This window comes from Hyla sarda, chromosome 2, assembly GCF_029499605.1.
Source record: "Hyla sarda isolate aHylSar1 chromosome 2, aHylSar1.hap1, whole genome shotgun sequence".
In the NCBI taxonomy this organism is placed as follows: Eukaryota; Metazoa; Chordata; class Amphibia; order Anura; family Hylidae; genus Hyla; species Hyla sarda.
In genome coordinates this window covers 244,954,088-244,968,127 of record NC_079190.1, presented here as the reverse complement: position 1 = coordinate 244,968,127, position 14,040 = coordinate 244,954,088, and the positions used below count along the sequence as shown (strand labels likewise).

Genomic DNA, 14,040 nt, shown 5'->3' with positions numbered 1-14,040 from the left:
GGACTTGGTCTGAGCAGCAGTGGTAGGTGAGTATGGGTGGGTTTTATTTCTTTAAACAAAAAAAAAAAAAAAAAACTGTTTCCCTGGACAATCCCTAAAAACCCAATGTTACCTAATAATAATAATAATAATAATAATAATAATATATATATATATATATATACACAGTGGTCCCTCAACATACGATGGTAATCCGTTCCAAATGGACCATCGTTTGTTGAAACCATCGTATGTTGAGGAATCTGTGCAATGTAAAGTATAGGACAGTGGTCTCCAACCTGCGGACCTCCAGATGTTGCAAAACTACAACTCCCAGCATGCCCGGACAGCCAATAGCTGTCCGGGCATGCTGGGAGTTGTAGTTTTGCAACATCTGGAGGTCCGCAGGTTGAAGCCCACTTGAAGAGGAGGTTATACTCACCTGTCCCCGCTGCTCTGGACCGCCACCGCTCGTCACAGCTGCCCTGGATGTCGCCTTCCATCGCTGTCGCCGCGTCCCTGGGGTGTCCCCGACGCTCTGGCAAGGCCTCTGCTTCCCCGGCATCTTCGCTCTCTGTCACCGCCATCACGTGGCTACGCACGCCGCTCCTATTGGATGACGGGACGGCGTGTGCAGCGACGTGATGACAACGATGGAGAGCACCGACGATTCAGGGGATCCCGAAGAGGATGCGCCGGAGCTCCGAGGACAGGTAAGTGATCGTCAGAGGATCACAGGGGGCACCATAAATGGCTATCCGGTGGAAGCTGAAGCAGTCTGCGCTGCCGGGTAGCCGTTTATGCGATGGCCCCGACATACAAATGCATAGTATGTTGATGCTGCCTTCAACATGCGATGAACTCTGAGAGGCCATTGTATGTTGAAATGATCGTATGTCGGGGCCATTGTAGGTTGGGGGGGGGGGGGTCACTGTATATATATATATATATTATTTATTTATTTTTAATAACTATTCCAAACAAGTTTATTTGGCTGACAGGTAGTCATTCTGATACTCCCAATCTCTTCTGGCAACAGCTTATAACCCTTGGGATATTGAATTCATTAAAGGATAGTTGGGTGACCTTTATGTATGCGAGTCAGTCAATCTAGGTTCAGTCAACATTTATCTAATGTTTCTGGCCATTTGTAACAACAGGAAGGGTAAATAGAGCTTATGCCAGAAAAGGCTTGCCAAAATTGTGTAAAATATATTAAGGGCAATTGATATGCTCCTATTTTCTGTACATATAGGGTTGTTTGGAGTAAAACTGCTTTTTAAATGGCTCAGTCAAGAAGACAAATTTTGCTGCAATATTAATATACATAGAGGAAACAACACGATGTAGATGAGAAATTTGACTTGGAATTGCCATTCTGTTCTCTTCATATGGTTGCAGCAGCACATAAATACTTGAGGAAGCATTCATGTCCTGACAGGTCTAATAGTTTGGTTTCAATGCAGAAAGTCAAATGACAGATGGCAACAGTATGCGAGTCTTAGTAACATAATTCCCTAAAAATTAAAAACTAAGAAATGACTTAGAGAAGACTAGTGTGCATTAAAACCTACCGACTGGAAATTCTCTTATCCATAAGCCCATGGGAGAGCCTGAAAGCTGAGTTTACAGCCTTATATTTCTGGTGGATTTATTCATGTAGGCTAGTATTACATGCCGGAAATAACCCCATGCTTAATGAACAGCATCAAACTCCAGCATACTGCCTCCTATAGATGTAACAAATAAAGAATGTATATATAGAAGAGATCTCTAGTCTTGTTATATAGAAGCAAGTTCAAAACCTGTCACCTTCCAAAACCTTAAAGTGTTCATATGGCTAAAGTTACTCCTCATATCTCACCATGTCCATGTCATGCTTGCAGAGATACCGGGAATTGTGTGTCAGGGCCAATGGTTTTCTAGGGCCATCATTTAGTTAATAGGAAATTAAAACCACATATGACCTTAGTTAACCATTAGTGTAATAGTCTCATTGTCCTAGTGATCATCCGGTCAATATGTTAGGGACATTTAAAGGCAATATTCCCTGGGCAAATTTTGTTAATTTTTGTCAATGGAAAATAATTGTATATAAGAAGTGATGACAAGTGGCTGAACTATGGCCAGAAGTGACCATCTCAATTAGATGCAAAAACATACCTTAAAAATTATAAACCCTACAGTACTATATACAATAAAACATACCTCAAATAGTATAAACCCAACAGTATTATATACAAGAAAACATACCTTAAAAATTATAAACCCTACAGTACTATATACAATAAAACATACCTCAAATAGTATAAACCCAACAGTATTATATACAAGAAAACATACCTTAAAAATTATAAACCCTACAGTACTATATCCAAGAAAACATACCTCAAATAGTATAAACCCAACAGTACTATATACAATAAAACATACCTCAAATAGTATAAACCCAACAGTACTATATGCAATAAAACATACCTCAAATAGTATAAACCCAACAGTATTATATACAATAAAACATACCTCAAATAGTATAAACCCAACAGTACTATATACAATAAAACATACCTCAAATAGTATAAACCCAACAGTACTATATACAATAAAACATACCTCAAATAGTATAAACCCAACAGTACTATATACAATAAAACATACCTCAAATAGTATAAACCCTACAGTACTATATACAATAAAACATACCTCAAATAGTATAAACCCAACAGTACTATATGCAAGAAAACATACCTCAAATAGTATAAACCCAACAGTATTATATACAATAAAACATACCTCAAATAGTATAAACCCAACAGTACTATATACAATAAAATATACCTCAAATAGTATAAACCCTACAGTACTATATACAATAAAACATACCTCAAATAGTATAAACCCTACAGTACTATATACAATAAAACATACCTCAAATAGTATAAACCCAACAGTACTATATACAATAAAACATACCTCAAATAGTATAAACCCAACAGTACTATATACAATAAAACATACCTCAAATAGTATAAACCCAACAGTACTATATACAATAAAACATACCTCAAATAGTATAAACCCTACAGTACTATATACAATAAAACATACCTCAAATAGTATAAACCCAACAGTACTATATACAATAAAACATACCTCAAATAGTATAAACCCTACAGTACTATATACAATAAAACATACCTCAAATAGTATAAACCCAACAGTACTATATACAATAAAACATACCTCAAATAGTATAAACCCAACAGTACTATATACAATAAAACATACCTCAAATAGTATAAACCCAACAGTACTATATACAATAAAACATACCTCAAATAGTATAAACCCAACAGTACTATATACAATAAAACATACCTCAAATAGTATAAACCCTACAGTACTATATACAATAAAACATACCTCAAATAGTATAAACCCAACAGTACTATATACAAGAAAACCTACCTTAAATGTATAAACCTTCTGTACTATATATATATATACAATAAATAGTGCCTCATAAATATGAAGTAAGGGTTAGCATGGTAACATATACTTAAAGGGCATTTACTGTTTTGGGGTTCTCTTATTCAATAGTTGCCATACACTTTTTTAACAATTGACTTGAGTTTACAGAAAAGTTATTATATGTATGTATATATCTTCCGACAAGTCCACACCTAACAGCCCAGCCTTATAGAGAGAGAGAGAGAGTAATTTCCCAGCTCATAGACCAGCTCTAGTGTATTATTTATCTGCCCAATTATATAATAACTGAATGACAACTGTCCTACTCCTCAGTGAGAACAACCACCATGTCTGCTGAGTATATATAAAGCTACAGTTCTTATACCTATTTTCATTACTTCTGTTACTACTAACATCACAGGATTTTAAAAACAATATATTCTTTTGTAGCAATTTCTTCTTCTTAGAAGCAACACATTTCTTCAGCTTTATTTGTCATCCCTTTGTTAGGTAACTTGGTAACACTTTGTGATAGCGAGTAGTTAAATGATCCATAAAATGCTCATTTTGAATGCCACACTGGAGGTAACTGGGAGCAGGCTGTAAGTTGGGCCTAATGCTGCTGTAATTGCCCACTGGCCCCTGTTTTTGCTTATCACGCACAGGTAGGTTAGTGTTAGGTCCCGCGCCACTTGAGAAACCTTGGCATTGGTGTGCGGGCTCAGGTATGTCCTTCATCTAAAGGATATACTGGCGAATGTCTCAATTTTAACATCAGTGTATATGGATAGCCAATGTCACTGTATACATCTACCACAGTAGTGCACCTAAATTCCTGTATCATGACCCAGGTCGAATAGGTTAGGTATGGATACTGTCGCAGGCAATTCACAACCATAACTGTATTTTAAGCACTTAAAGATGCAGCCTATTTTGGCCTTTAGGGCACTTTTTTTTTTATCCCTGCTCTTTTAATGGCATAACTTTTTTCATCCTATTAAAGCCATAACTTTTTTTTCTTCCTGCCTGCCTGTATCCACCACTAGAGAGAGCATGGGAACTTACTGCACACTGACATAGTTGGATGTGGAGAGATTTCTGGCTTCATATACATTAATAGGTGGTTTTTGAGATGCCTGGTTGGAGTGAAACACTGATTTAACCCCTTAAGGACGCAGCCCTTTTTCACCTTAAGGACTGAGCCCTTTTTCGCAATTATGACCACCGTCACTTTACGAATTAATAACGCGAAAACGCTTTTACCGAATATTCTGATTCTGAGATTGTTTTTTCGTGACATATTCTACTTTATTTTGGTGGTAAATTTTCGGCGTTAATTGCATCCTTTTTTGGTGAAAAATCCCAAAATTTCATGAAAATTTTGAAAATGTTGCATTTTTCTAACTTTGAAGCTCTCTAATTGTAAGGAAAATGGATATTCCAAATACATTTTATTTTTCTTCATAAACATAATATGTCCACTTTATGTTGGCATCATAAAATGGACATACTTTTGCTTTTTGAAAAAATTAGAGGGCTTCAAAGTAGAGCAGCAATTTTCAAAAATGTCATGAAAATTGCTAAATCTGAAGGGACAGATGTTACAGAACTACAACTCCCAGCATGCCTGGGCAGTCGAGGCATGCTGAGAGTTGTAGTTTGGCAACATCTGGAGGGCTACTGTTTGGGGACCACTGTAACAGTGGTCTCCAAACTGTGACCCTCCAGATGTTGCAAAACTACAACTCCCAGCATGCCCAGACAGCCTTTGGCTGTCTGGGCATGCTGGGAGTTGCAGTTTGGCCCCCCTAGTGGTTGCCACAGTAAAGATCGATTTACTTTCACTTTCAATTCCCCCCCCCCCCCACTGTCGATTCCTTACCTGATCAGGATCCAGCAGGCTCCAGCGAAGATCCCAGGTCCCCAGGCATCTTCTCCTGCAGGTACGGCCTCCATCTTCTTCCCAGAGCCCCTCGACATCCATGTGCTAGCAGAATGGGGGGGTTGCCATGGCAACCCCTTGTCCTGCGCTGCCATTGGTCAGAACTCCGTTCTGACTAATGCCAGGGGATAGGAGTAGATCGCAGCTTTGCGACCTCACTCTTATCCTTTAGGCTGATCGGGGCTGTTGCTGACAGCTCCGATCAGCCCTATTTTCCGGGTGATCGGGTCACCAGAGACCCGATCAGCCCGGAATTGGAGAAAATCGCATGTCTGAATTGACATGCGATTTTCTCCAATTGCCGACATGGGGGGGTCTCAGGACCCCCCTGGGCAATGTGCCAGGGTGCCTGCTGAATGATTTCAGCAGGCATCCGGCTCTGGTCCCCAACCGGCTAGCGGTGGGGACCGGATTTCCCACGGGCGTATGGATACGCCCTCGGTCCTTAAGGACTCGGAACGCAGAGCGTATCCATACGCCCTGGGTCCTGAAGAGGTTAAGGACAGGCTACCTGGAAAAGATGGCATGAGAAAGCTGTTGTGTATATCCATTCTTCCCAGTTCAATGTGATGCAGGATGTAGTTAGTTCCCTCTTCAGGTAGTCAGAAGGTTATGATTTACATGTATGTCTATCCAGGGGATTTCACTCTATACCAGAACCGGAGCCCTGACTGCTATAAAGAGATATTGTTAAATAAACCAGCACAGAGTTATAACCCTATGTAGATAAAATACATGCAATACTCTTTTATGATAAGTTCACACTTCAAATATGCAGTGGATCTGCATTGTGTAAACACACCCTTAAGGGGCTTCTTGCATTATAGATTTTTTCCGTACCTTTAGGATACAGCATCAGAGAAAGTCTATATTCATGCAGCTGTTTCTGGTACAGTGTACCTTTTTGGGAAGACCACCTAAAATTGCACTAATAAGTTGCCTCCTCAAAGAAAATGACCACTATACATAATGTATGGTAGACTGAAAATCCGTCACACATCTGGTCTGGATAAGGGAGTGGTCTTCTCAAGAAGGTGGTCTTTTGGAGAGGTTTATTGTATTGCCACTTAGCAATCCTGGAGAACCCTTATAAGAGTGTCCTATGATTTTTCAGTGTGCCTAGGTCTTTCATATAGCACGGAAACACAAGCAGAGTAATGTCATATACCTCCCTATTCCCAAAGCATTTATCACAAGGTGAAAATAAAGTATTTTCTTGAAAAGTTTTCTAATAACATGTGGCTGATTTGTATGTCGGTGTAATGTAAGCCCAGCCATACATCTTATGCTCTCAGTCTAAACAGTCGCTTTCTTGGTGAATTATAGTAAGGAAGTTCCTGAGGATCCATTATAGTAAGACAGATAATACCAGTAAGCTAAATGGATACTTTGAGATGATTGTGTATTGGCCGACCTCAGGCAAACAGTCAAATCTACTTAATCGCTTGAGACACAATAAAAGCCACCTATGTCTGCTCTGTCGGAGACCAGCCCCTTACTTCTTTGCCGCTTTACTTTGAACTGCACTGCTCAAAAAAATAAAGGGAACACTAAGATAACACATCATAGATCTGAATGAATGAACTAATCGTATGAAATATTTTCGTCTTTACATAGTTGAATGTGCTGACAACCAAATCACACAAAAACTATCAATGGAAATCAAATTTATCAACCCATGGAGGTCTGGATATAGAGTCACACTCAAAATCAAAGTGGAAAACCACACTACAGACTGATCCAACTTTGATGTAATGTCCTTAAAACAAGTCAAAATGAGGCTCAGTAGTGTGTGTTGCCCCCACGTGCCCGTATGACCTCCCTACAACGCCTGGGCATACTCCTGATAAGGTGGACAGTCTATGGTGCAACGTGGCATTGGTGGATGGAGTGAGACATGATGTCCCAGATGGGCTCAATCGGATTCAGGTCTGGGGAACGAGTGGGCCAGTCCATAGCATCAATGCCTTCCTCTTGCAGGAACTGCTGACACACTCCAGCCACATGAGGTCTAGCACTGTCTTGCATTAGGGGGAACCCAGGACCAACCACACCAGCATATGATCTCACAAGGGGTCTGAGGATCTCATCTTGGTACCTAATGGCAGTCAGGCTACCTCTGGCAGTCACATGGAGGCCTGTGCAGCCCCCCACAGAAATGCCACCCCACACCATTACTGACCCACTGCCAAACCAGTCATGCTGGAGGATGTAGTAGACAGCAGAACGTTCTCCACGGCGTCTCCAGACTCTGTCACATCTGTCATATGTGCTCAGTGTGAACCTGCTTTCATCTGTGAAGAGCACAGGGCACCAGTGGCAAATTTTCCAATCTTGGTGTTCTCTGGCAAATGCCAAATGTCCTGAACGGTGTTGGGCTGTAAGCACAACCCCCACCTGTGGATGTACGGCCCTCATACCACCCTTATGGAGTCTGTTTCAGATAATTTGAGTGGACACATGCACATTTGTGGCCTGCTGGAGGTCATTTTGCAGGGCTCTGGCAGTGCTCCTCCTGCTCCTCCTTGCGCAAAGGCGGAGGTTGCAGTAATGCTGCTGGGTTGTTGCCCTCCTACAGCCTCCTCCATGTCTCCTGATGTGCTGGCCTGTCTCTTGGTAGCGCCTCCATGCTCTGGACACTACGCTGACAGGCACAGCAAACATTCTTGCCACAGCTCGCATTGATGTGCCATCCTGGACTTGCTGCACTACCTGAGTCACTTGTGTGGGTTGTAGACTCCGTCTCATGCTACTACTAGTGTGAAAGCACCGCCAGCATTCAAAAGTGACCAAAACATCAGCCAGGAAGCATAGGAACTGAGAAGTGGTGTGTGGTCACCACCTACAGAACCACTCCTTTATTGGGGGGGGGGGGTTGCTAATTTCCTAAAAATTTCCACCTGTTGTCTGTTCCATTTGCACAACAGCATGTGAAATTGATTGTCAATCAGTGTTGCTTCCTGAGTGGACAGTGTGATTTCACAGAAGTGTGGTTGACTTGCAGTTACATTGTGTTGTTTAAGTATTCCCTTTATTTTTTTTTTGAGCAGTGTATTAACCTCTTCAGTCTTCAGGAGGACTTAATCCTGGAGGAGCCCAATGCACAAAGACATATACAGTGGAAAATACATTTTTCCACAGAGTGCCCAATGTAAATGTATTTTCTGTCTAGATTAGACAGTAGATTAGAGTCACAGCCAGTTCTGCAGTATATTCAGGCACATATGGCACATTTCTACCCTAAACTCAAGAAATTAATGTTGTCTCAAATATATCATATTATAAACCTTTACTTCAAAAAGACTCCATGATCTGAAATGCAAGTCATAATTTATATAAAAAAGACATAGCATGAATATGTTTATAGAAAAGTATATTTCCTGTTGCTTATATAGCACCAATATATTCCATAGCACTGCACAGAGGACTTGACATATTGTTGCCATGTGTAGGGGTTTATTCCCCTTAGGATGTCTTTCAGTAGAGATGTGCTACATCTCTTTAGAAGGGTCCTTCATAAAAATATATTTAGTTGTATGGTAAGTAAATACTTTACTAAGGTGAGACATAATCCATGTTGAGGAAGTGCTGTCTGACACCTTTATTGAAAAAAGTGTGGGGGAGATTTATCAAAACTTGTGCAGAGGAAAATCTGACTGTTTGCCTATAGCAACCAATCAGATCGCTCCTTTCATTTTTAAAAGGGTCTTTTAAAAGACAAAAATCTGATCTGTTGCTATTGGCAACTGGTCAACTTTTCCTCTACACAAGTTTTGATTAATCTTCCCATGGGATTTTTAGGCCACATGTCTTTTGCCACATTGTTCCAAACTGTATTGGCAGTGTGGAGCCAGTAGAGGGCAGAAGCAACTTACAGACAGTCTCTCCAATGTGCTCCCCATCTCAAACTGTGATATTAATCAGTTTTATCAAAAAGAAATAAATAATATTATATATATATATATATATATATATATATATATATATATATATATATAGGGAATAACTATGAAAGTGGGTAGCCTGATTGAAACCTTTAAATATGTTAAAGGGTTAAATACGGTTCAGGAGAAAAGTGCTTTTAATAAGATACTGAACACAAAAACAAGGGGGCGCAATGTAAGGTTATCTAGGGAAAACATCAGAGACAACATAAGAAACATCTTTTTTTTTTTTTTTGCCACAAATGCCCTATCTGGAGAAAAATAAAAAAAAGGACATTAACTACAACCTAATGCTCACATTTTTAATGCCAGTTAGGAAAACCAGATCTAATCTTTAATGTTGATTAACCCCTATCCCCCCATGAAAAAATTTTATAAAAAAACATCCCCCACGCTACAGATATTACCACTATATAATTCATTAAATCATAATTATTATAATATTATAATTACTGACAGAGAGTAGTAGATGTTTGGAAACTAACAGCAGGTGTGGTTGGTCAATCCATAGTAGGTGAATGTAAACCGGCTTTGGATAAACATATATCTATCCTAAGATAAAAATAAAGCAAATAATATAAGGGCCCACTAGATTGACCAGATGGTCTTTTTCTGACTATAAAATGTTTCTCACAAATTCCACACAAAACCTATAGATGGTGCTGTTAACCCAGGCCTAAATGCCAGTAGTGATCCTGAATAACCTTGATGACAGCTATACATTTTTATTTTAAAGAATATTTTGTGCCTATATACAGTATGTGCATTTTTTATCTATTGTAAGTTAATTTGTGTTACTCATAATATTTATAGCTCTGCATGAAGCAGCAGTGTTGAATATGTTCAGATAAGGGGCGGTCTTCTTGAGATGCACTTACGTACATCTAAGTGGGGTACTATTTTTTTCCTGTTAAAGTCTCAAGGGCCTAGATACTGTGAAAGGCCAGGCAAAAGTACTCAACGGCTGGTTTGGCGTAGTGGAGCATATTGTCCTCCCCTCATAAACGCACTAAGTATGTCAGGCAGAGAAGTGGCAGGATGTGCACAGAGGAGTGGCAGAGGCCTAAATTCATTAGGCAGAGGTTGCAGCAGACTAGAGGCGAGCGGCAGAAGGAGTCGCAGCGAGAGGCCTGAGCTTCCGGTATCAGCTAGCGGTCGTGTCTCGACCAGCAACCCATCTGCCGTCATCGATTGGTTAACACGGTCATCCACTTCATCACAAGTAAGATCTGACACCCCCAGTCAACAGTTGGTGGGTTCATCAGACACACCCCTCAGTTGGCATGGCCCGGGAGCAGTCCCTGTCCTCCCATTGCCTCTGCTCTATGCTGTTCCCTCCCCCACAGAAGTATCTTATGATATGGGTTCAGCTCCACTATTCACTGAGGACGATCTAATAGAGGACAGTCAGCAGCTACTGCCCAGCCAAGAAATGGAGGAGACATCTGCCACTTCCTCTGCTAGGCGGGCAAGTAGTGATTAGGAGAGTGGCATGGGAGGTGGTGTTGCGAGTGTTCAGGCTCCTGAAGCAGTCACTGTTGAGGAACCTGAGGAGGACATCAGTGATGTGCAGACACAACTCGATGATGATGAAGCAGATCGCACTTGGGAGCCGGTTGCAGAAGGGCCTTCATCATCATCAGGACAAGAGGGTTGCAGGTTGCCCGTGAGGCAGCAGCTGAGCCAGCAAGGTGGTAGCATGGTTGGCAGTCAGCATGGTGGCAGAAGTAGAAAGTCTGGAGCCAAACGTGCCCGGGGTAGACCACCTGCTTCTTGACAACCTACCTTCCCGGGTGGCAGGGGTTCCTGGAGTCAGCGGCAGTAGCAGTCAATCAGTGCTAACTGTTTGTGGGAAAATTAGCTACTCGGCAGTGTGGCAGCTTTTCATCAAGCATCCAGAGGAGGTCAACATGGCCACATGAAAGATGTGTCGGCAGAAGGTGAAGCATGGAAGGTGAAGCATGGCCAGCGGCCTGAGTGAACCGTGGCTCCCATATGGTGGTCCATCCTGCTGCATCACCCAGTGGCACACCGCTCCCATGTTCAGCCAGCCAATGCTCCTCCACCTCGGCCGAAGGGAGCTGTCTGTCATACCCATCTTCTGTCGCTCCAGATGCTCCTGCTCCTCATACAACGAGTCAGTCATTCTGCCAGCAATCCATCGGCGAAGCCATGTCCAGGAGACAATAGGATGCGCCCACTCATCCAATGGCGCAGAAACTGAATGTGCTCTCATCCAAGTTGCTGGTGATGCAGTCCCTCCCTTTTCAAGTGGTGGACTGCACCTTTCAGAGAACTGATGGCTTGTGCCGAGTCTAGGTGGAGAGTCCCAAGCCGTAATTTGCTTTGTGAAGAAGGCAGTACCAGCCCTGCTCAATTTTGTGGAACAGAAGGCGGGCCAGTCCTTGAGCCTGTCTGTGTGTATCAAAGTACACGGCAATGTGGAGCTGTAACTACGGTCAGGGACAATACATGTCCTTTACGGCCCACTGGGTGAATATGGTTCCTGCACTGTCACAACAGCAACTTGGATAGGTCACGTGCACAGACAAGTCTCAGTGCCCCTCCAGCATACCATGTGTGCAGGGCATGGTGGTGTCACGCTGTTCTTCACATGGTTTGCCTTGGCAAATGGAATCACACAGGGGAGGAACTGCTAAAAGTCATTCATCACGAAATCAAATCATGGCTTACTTCACGAAAACTGGAAATGGGAACCATGGCAACCGACAACGCGAAGAACATCTTGTCTGCGCTGCGACAAGGAAGCCTGAGACATGCGCCCTGCATGGCACATGTGTTCAATCTGGTTGTCAAGCGGTTCCTGAAGGGTTCCCCCCACCTGCAAGACATCCTAATGAAGGAAACTTTGCATGCACTTCAGCCACTCGTACAATGCAAAGCACACCCTCCTTGAGCTGCAGCATCAGAACGGTGTCACCCAACATAGTCTGATTTGCCACACATTGGAATTCCACCCTTTATATGTTGGACCGACTATACGAACAGAGAAAAGCCATCACCGATTTCTTGATGATCCAAGCGGATAGGGGTACACCCCTTGCTCAGGCCCTTTGAGAATGCCAGGATTACGGGATGAACAACGTCATTCCACTGCTTCATTTACTACAACATGTGTTGGAAACGATGGCTGGTCAGGGCACTGGAGAAGTGGCGCCTACATTTCAACTGGAGGAGGAGGAGGAGGCAGAGGGGCACAGTGGAGCACAGTTTAGGTTTCCTGTGATGGGCGGTTTTTCTAGTCTTCTGACAGGGGAGGAGGCATAGGAGCAGTCAGAGGAGCTAGAGGGTTATGAGGAAAGCGAGACAGAGGACCTTGACACATCGTAGCAGTATGCAGTGGAGATGGAGGCAGGGAGTCCCTCCAAGTCACTTGCACAAATGGCACGATGCATGCTCACTTGCTTGCGTAGTGACTGCCAAATTGTCACTATTCGGCAGAGGGATGACTTCTGGCTCTGACAAAAAATGGGGGCTCACCTTCCACTGTCATGGCTGCTGGGGCGGGGTGGGGTGGCAGGAGCAGTACCAACTCCATCAGCAGCAGCCTGAGTCTACAGTCGCTGATGAGTAGCTTTCTTCACCCGCATAGTGAAGCAACTCATCAGCAGCAGGTAGACCTGGAGCAGGACCTGAACCAGAAGGTTGTGGCATACTTTGAAATGACCCTGCCAACACACTTTGAAGATCTGCTGGACTTCTGGGCCGCCAAACTTGATTTGTGGCCTCAACCAGCAGAGTTTGTGCTGGAAAAGCTGTCTTGCCCGGCCAGAAGTGTGCCATCAGAGCGGGTGTTTAGTGCGGCGCGGGCCATAGTCACCCCAAGGAGAACTTGTCTGTCCACGAAAAATGTGGAGAGACTGACCTTTGTCAAGATGAATCAGGCATGGATCAGCCAGGATTTCCACCCACCAATGCCTGATGCATCAGAGTAGATTGACCATGGTGCTACACCAACACTTCACAAATATGAATAGTGCAAAATATATTTAAGGTGCTGCTCCCCAGTTACAGACATTCCTCCGCATCTGACCACAAGAAAGTATTGAGGATATGCATAGCTAATACTTAACTTTTCTTAGGATAATATATATTTACCCAATTTTTTTTTAAATCAAACAAACGCAAAGGTGTGAAAAAACACCATGTGCACCTACACCACCAAGTAATGATGTGATGCAAAGACCTCTAAAAGATGAAAGGGAACAATGTATGGTCCATTGTGAGGTTAAAAACTGGTGAGGTTAAAAACTTCCCCTGTAAGGCCCTACTCTCGCATTATTAATTCCCTTCTTGGCAAGTGTTACTCGTCCTAAAAAGGGCGGCTTCACACAGGAACCTCTCCCTATATCCACCTAAAAACACTGCCATTTGACAGGGTTAAGTTAAAAGTTAAGTTTTACGTAATGCATATCCTCAATACTTACTTGTGCACACTAACACTTTTGCAAAAGAGACCGTTTTCTTCTGCCTCAGCTACAATTCTCATCCTGTCACCCGCCTGATGCCACACATTTGATGCCAAGTTCTCCTTTTTTTACCCACCTTCGTCACTGGATACTGTCATTGCCACCCACCGCCCCACTATGTCATGGGCCACTTTTAGGACTACTGATGCTGCTGATGCCACCTCCAGGCTGTCTCATTCTGCCACCATATGTTCTCCTCATGCTGCTGCCAGCT

At 42.6% G+C, this 14,040-nt stretch overlaps 1 protein-coding gene across 3 annotated transcripts in view; it reads right to left on the bottom strand.

Annotated features, from left to right (window-relative positions):
- The window catches only part of NHS (NHS actin remodeling regulator), a 200,376-nt gene that overhangs the window by 47,399 nt on the left and 138,937 nt on the right, over positions 1-14,040 (bottom strand). The window contains exon 1 of one of the 3 annotated variants that reach the window (XM_056556821.1): positions 5,333-5,419. The exons of the other annotated variants lie outside the window; for them this stretch is intronic. The gene's annotated coding sequence lies outside the window, so the exon portion shown is untranslated. Of the gene's footprint in view, positions 1-5,332; positions 5,420-14,040 lie in introns of those variants that run through there. 3 annotated transcript variants of the gene reach the window in all.